The following is a 7,494-nucleotide window of genomic DNA, read 5'->3' as shown; positions in this document are numbered from 1 at the left end:
TGACTCTAAATAACCCCTAATATAAAACAGAGATGGGGCAGAATCCTATATAGAGAGTGAATCTCTTTTATAAAAATCTTTTTGTTTAAGATGTTAAATGAAATAACTTTAAATATTTACGCAAGTACCCAGTGGTTTTTAAACATGAGTGCTTCAGGAAAGCTTCCCATTGCTGCCTCTTTATTCTTTATGAGAAAAAAAGGGAAAAAAAAAATGTTTTAAGATGGGCGTGGTGGCACACGCCTTTAATCCCAGCACTTGGGAGGAAGAGGCAGGCAGATTTCTGAATTCGAGGCCAGCCTGGTCTACAGAGTGAGTTCCAGGACAGCCAGGACTACACAGAGAAACCCTGTCTCAAAAAAAAAAAAAAAAAACCAAAAAACAAAAAACAAAAAAACAAAAACAAAACAAAACAAAACAAAAAAAATGTTTTAAACACCATATTCACAACTCAATGAGGTATCAAATACTGAGGAATGGAATAAATATAGTTTTCAAAACTCAAACTCCCAGAGATCTGCCTGCCTCTAAATTCCTAGTGCACCATTGCTCAGCTGATATTTTTACATAAAATTCTAAAATTGTGTATTTGCAGAATTTTATGAAATTTTATAAAAAAAAAAACCCAGTAGTTTCCATTTTCTATATTTTAAACCTTGCTTACAAATATTAGTATACATGTCATTTTTATCCTTTGACAAATGATACTATTTTATTGTTAATTATCCACTTAAAACATAGTAATGAAATAGTCAAAACCAGAAAATTTTGTATTATATAGAATGAGCTCTGTAGACATTTTGCCATATGCTCTTATTCATATTTTCATAACACATTTTATGGAGCAATAATATACAATACAACACTATGGGAAACTATATTTTTATTTATGATTGTTGTAACATTTAGAAGATAGTAACAGTTTTATTTGTTTTTATGATGCTGCAGCATTTTAAAATTTAAGATAAGCTTATTAATAAAAATATAGTCTCACATTATCTTTTACTAACATTTTATAAAACCATTGAAACCATAAACATTTTCTCTAAATTTAACCTCCTTTAAGTTAAATATTCTCTTGCTTGCTTAGCTACATTCTTAGGTTCCCTTCCCAAAGCTCAGTTTTCATGTGAACAGTTTTGAGCAGACCTTTCAGATAAAGTATCTTGTTAAAAATTCATGTTTGCCAGAGTATGAGAAGGTCAAAAATGCCTTTGAATTTATGCCATGGTCTTTCTGGTAATTTATTCGGGAATTCCTCATTAGGTAAAGGATTTAATGCTTATTAATTTATATGCCTAAGCAAGGGACTCCACTGACTCATTTATTAAATATCAAAGACCATGTTTTCACCCCTGTTCTTATTTATCGATTAATTGCCTCAACCAATAAAGATGGAAGCAGGAAGAAATGTTCAGTGACCATGGTAAGTATTTGATCTTACTTATACCTTAATGAAAGGTGACACAATTCTATATACCTGCTGAAAAGTTCAAATGATATCATTGAAAGTGAGTTTTCTTGTGCAGCTTTTGAATTTACAGTACTTTAGGAATGTGATGTAGTCTCTTCGATAAAATGGGAATAGATGTCTTACAAGGTTAATGAAGGACAGAGAGCAGCCGTGGGAGGAAAGACTTACCTCTGCAGATTTACCAGTAGGATAGTAGGTGGCACATGTTGCTCATAGAATGTTAATTATGATGAGAAATATTTGGAGGACAATAGTGTAAAGCAGTCAGGAAGAGATTTAGGTAAAATAAACACACACAATAGTAGGTAAAACATAATTTTAAAAACTCATATTTGGGAAAGTTGAAAGTTGGTAGGGATATAAAATTAAAAAGCATTACCCATAAAAATCATTACATAGCAGCCTTATTTATAATAGCCAGAAGCTGAAAAGAACCCAGATGCCCCTCAACAGAGGAATGGATACAAAAAATGTGGTACATTTACACAATGGAGTACTACTCAGCTATTAAAAAGAATGAATTTATGAAATTCCTAGGCAAATGGTTGGACATGGAGGGCATCATCCTGAGTGAGGTAACACAATCACAAAAGAACTCAAATGATATGTACTCACTGATAAATGGATATTAGCCCAGAAACTTAGTATACCCGAGATATAAGAGACAATTTGTAAAACATATGAAACTGAAGAAGAACGAAGACCAAAGTGTGGACACTTTGCCCCTTCTTAGAATTGTAAACAATCACCCATGGAAGGAGTTACAGAGACAAAGTTTGGAGCTGAGACAAAAGGATGGACCATCTAGAGACTGCCATATCTGGGGATCCATCCCATAATTAGCCTCCAAACGATGACACCATTGCATACACTAGCAAGCGTTTGCTGAAAGGACCCTGATATAGCTATCTCTTGTGAGACTAGGCCGGGGCCTAGCAAACACAGAAGTTGATGCTCACAGTCAGCTATTGGATGGATCACAGGGCCCCCAATGGAGGAGCTAGAGAAAGTATCCAAGGAACTAAAGAGATCTGCAACCCTGTAGGTGCAACAACATTATGAACTAACCAGTATCCCGGAGCTCTTGACTTTAGCTGCATTTGTATCAAAAGATGGCCTAGTCGGCCATCACTGGAAAGAGAGGCCCATGCAAACTTTACATGCCCCAGTACAGGGGAACGCCAAGGCCAAAAAGTGGGAATGGGTAAGTAGGGGAGTGGGGGGGAGGGTATGGGGGACTTTTGGGATAGCATTGGAAATATAATTGAGGAAAATACGTAATAAAAAAAAAAGACATCTTGCTCATAGTGAGTTGGACTATTACACTTATAAAATTTTTCCTTATTTAGTGCTACTATTTATGTTTCTATGACTACAAGCATCAGAATGACATTACACAGGAAGGATATAATTAAAGTGTACCTCAATATGACTGGTAGGTCACAGACCCTACGACAATAATAAATCATAGCAGAGTGGACAGGTTACCTTGTCAGTAGAAAAACCCTACCAGCAACTGAGGCTAGTTTTTGTCTAAATTACATATACTAAGCTTTTAATATAGTTATTAGTGGTATACAATAGCTTGTTTAAGAGTAGAAAGTTGAATACTATTTTATAAGTAGTTGCAAAAAAGAGAAGAGTTATTTCAATTGATAGGTCCTTTAACAAATATACATCTCTTATGACTTTATTTGATTAGGGATGGAATCTTGGGCTTTATATAACTAAGAAAAGCCCTTTACCAAATGACCTTTATGTAAAGGCCCATTATCCTGTGCTTTTAAACTAAAGAGAAGTTAAAACATGCACACACAAACACACACACACACATGCACACACAGAGACAGAGACAGAAACAAAGACTAAGACAGAGAGACACAGAGTGATAGAGAGAGAGAAAGAAACACAGAGAGACAGAGACAGAGCTCTAGGAGTGCCTCTGGCAAGAGCAACAAATTACAGTTTATTGAGTCTTTCCTAAATATCAGACTTATCAGCAGAACTTCTCATTGGTGAATATAATTAGTTACTACAAAAAAGACTTCCTAAAATTCTAATTTTGCTGAGGAACAGAAAAATAATATATCTAATTACACATAATAAGGAAAAGTTACAGCCGGGCGTGGTGGTGGCGCATGCCTTTAACCCTAGCATTTGGGAGGCAGAGGCAAGCAGGTTTCTGAGTTCAAGGCCAGTCTGGTCTACAGAGTGAGTTCCAGGACAGCCTGGGCGATACAGAGAAACCCTGTCTACAAAACAAAACAAAACAAAACAAAACAAAACAAAACAAAACAAAAAAAAAAAAAAAAAAGGGAAAAGTTACTATTGGATATTATGTTTAGAAATAGACACGCCTTTTTTTTGTTTTCCTGGGCTGATGAGGTAGCTCATTAGATTGTAGTGTGAACTGCTGTTGCAAAGGACCTGAGTTTGGTTCTGAGCACCTACATTAGGCAACTCAATGATCTCTAAAACCAACTCTAAATGAGCCAATGACTCTGATTCCTGAGGTCATCTATTCACACACACACACACACACACACAGAAATAAAAATAAAATCACTTTAAAAATAATTGTCTTCAATGTTTATTCTATTGTACTCATCCTTTACCTAATACATATCAAATGTCAATCAACAAATGCAATAATTTAAAATAAATGTTACTCCTTTGCTCAAGTTTAACAGCAGAACCATAATGCTTCACTACAAGAAACTTTTGCTAAATGACTATCAATTAAAGTAACAGAATACACAACTCACTGAACTGTGTGTATAATGTGTTAAGGATTCCAGCAAGCATTTATGTTTACCTGGCTTATTAATCTTTAAAATTATGTAAAATTAAATGTGCACATCCAACACCTCTGTAATGATTATAGTTAATTTGTTTCATAAGCACATCTGTGCTTTTTATGAGAGCTGAGGGCTTTAATCCTGATGTGGGATATAGATCTTTCACTCATTCAGCTTATGATGGTCAGAAGGTCCCGAGGCATGGAATGAATGTTTATTTCTTGCTTAAATGAATAGGGCAATATTTATACACAGTTATGTTTAGTTTGGAGAAATTTTGTAGGAAAATGCCAAATTCTATTTCTCTTTCAGACATTGTGAATAGACTTTAAGAACAAACAGAAATCATTAAGAAGCTATTTTCAACAATCCTGTATTATCCACAGTAAAAACTTACTCCTTTAGGACCATGTTTTCTAAAGCTTTTTTTTTTATAGACCATTTAACATATTCTAGCAACAGAACAATAACCTGCAGTTATCAAAATGAAACATTTATAATGTAAGCTGAACCCTTTCACATTCATACATATATGATTCCTAACTAACATTCTCTTTAACATTAAGATTTGATTTAAAAGTTGATGGACTATATTAAATTCTACTGTAACAACAAATGCATTTCTGGGTTGAAATAATTTGTATCTATTTGTAATAGTGGCAAATACATAAATTGGCATATACAAATACTTGTTCAATAATTTCAACTGCCCTTGCTGAGAAAGGATTAGAATGGTCTAGTTGTAGTTTCCTTCCTAATATTGGGTAACTCTATAATGTTATTTGTTGCCTGTGAATCTATTAAACAAATGTCAGACCTATAAGAAATATAGGTTGAAGCTACTTCAACTAGTCCCCAAACTGCCCATGCCCAGCCCACTCTACGTCTGGTTAGGTAGACTTCAAACCAACATTTTTCAGAAGAGATTAAGCATAAATAAATAAAACCATACTCATCTTAATAACTGAAACAATTCAGAAAGACCATGTATGGGTAAATATGTACAAATCAGATTTTGAGGTTCTCATCTTCATGAAGAGGAATGGGTATAAATGTCTAGATAGGACCAGGAGTGAGTGAAGGTAATACAATATTCTTGACTCTAGATATATTGTAAAAACTAAAATAAATAAATAAATACCAGAGTCGAGGAACATCAGGGATCCAATGGATTTAACAGATGTATACAGAATATTTCATTCTCCAGTAGTCATATTTTATTCTTAGAAACCCAGAGAAATTTTAGAATGGACTACATCATGGCCCAGAAAAGATATCTCAATGACCACAAAATAAATGAAATAATTTAATACCTCTTATTTTATGGAAAATGGTACTTATAAAATGGAAATCTATAACAAGTGGAACTACTGAAGCTACATAAATATTTGAAGTCTAAAATTTCAATATTTAATGACCGGTTGACCAAAATTATGAATAAAACTAAAACATTCTAAATTAAATTAAAATGAAACACAGTGTACCAAAAGATATATAGGGATATAATTGGATTTCAAAAGATTCAAACAATCTAAAATCATCCCAATATGGCACCATAAGCTCTTAGAAGGTCCAGAATAAACCTAATCCAAATGCAGAATTAAGGAAGAAATAATAAGAGTGATGCAGAATTTAATTAATCAGAGACTGAAATAATAGAGTGTAGAATGAATCAAAAAGTTATTCATTAAAAAAATAGATATCGACAGTCTTCAGACAAGCTAATCAAAAGTAAGAAAAGAAGGTTAAAGGTGAGAAAGACAGTTACAACATATTTCAGTAAAATTAGAAGATTATTAAGGATACTTTGAAAATTTATACTTCAATATCCTGGAAGATATAGAAGAAATAGATAAATTCCTGGATTTATGCATATCTATATGCATATGACTTACCAAAATTAAAGCAAAGAGATATACACTTAAACAAATCCATAACAGTAAAGTTGAAATAAAACATCTTCCAGGAACAAAAAGAAACCTCAGGTCCAGAGACATTAATTGCTGAAACCTACCAAAGAAGGAAGATAATACTCTTTAAAATGTACCAAAAGGAAATGACTGTTCACTGAAAAACTCATTCTATCAAATCAGTACTACCTTCATTCCAAACGTAGATAAAATTAAACCAATAAATAAGTAAGTAAACCAAATTAGAATTCAAGTTTCCAGAGCAACATAGACACAGAGATTACCTGTTTTTCAAATTTTCAAGCCCATTATCATATTATATCATGACCATGTTGGTTTCATCCTAGGTATGTGAGGTTGGATTAGGCTTAATTCACACACACACACACACACACACACACACACACACACACACACACACACACCAGAAAATGCAATGCAATAGAATGCAATACAAGAGGATATGATACAAAATTCTATGATATGACAAGATATGATATGATATGATACAATACAATACAGTATATAAGCAGACTTATAGAGGAAAATCTCTTCTTCATCTTAACAATCACAAAACGAAGCTTCCCATAAAACTTCAGAACATGGCTTTATAATCAAATCTCCAAGAGAATGAGAAGTAGAATACATGTCATTCAACACAGGAAAAAAATATGTATGGCAAATTTATAACATTCTATGATGGGGTGAAAATATTTAACTAAAATCAAGAATGAGACAAGTGTTTCCAGTGCTTTTGTTGTGTATTGTGGTCAAAATCTTATTTAAAGCAATAAGACAAGACAAAGATAGTCCCACCCGGGAATCCATCCCATAATCAGCCACCAAACCCAGACATTATTGCATATGCCTGAAAGATTTTGCAGAAGGGACCCTGTTATAGCTGTCTCGTATGAGGCTATGCCAGTGCCTGGCAAATACAGAAGTGGATGCTCACAGTCATCTATAAGATGGAACACAGAGCCCCCAATGGAGAAGCTAGAGAAAACACCCAAGGAGCTGAAGGGGTCTGCAACCCTATAGGTGGAACAACAATATGAACTAACCAGGACCCCCAGAACTCGTATCTCTAGCTGCATATGTAACAGAATATGTCCTAGTAGGCCATCACTGGGAAGAGAGGCCGCTTGATTTTGCAAACTTTATATGCCGCAGTACAGGGGAATGCCAGGGCCAAGAAGCGGGAGTGGGTGGGTAGGGGAGCAGGGCTGAGGGAGGGTATATGGAACTTTCAGGATAGCATTTGAAATGTATATAAAGAAAATATCTAATAAAAATAAAACAAAACAAAATC

The sequence above is a fragment of the Mus caroli genome, unplaced genomic scaffold (assembly GCF_978045245.1).
Source record: "Mus caroli unplaced genomic scaffold, Mus_caroli_1 scaffold_3, whole genome shotgun sequence".
NCBI classification, from domain to species: Eukaryota; Metazoa; Chordata; class Mammalia; order Rodentia; family Muridae; genus Mus; species Mus caroli.
Note: the sequence above shows the minus strand (reverse complement) of the source record.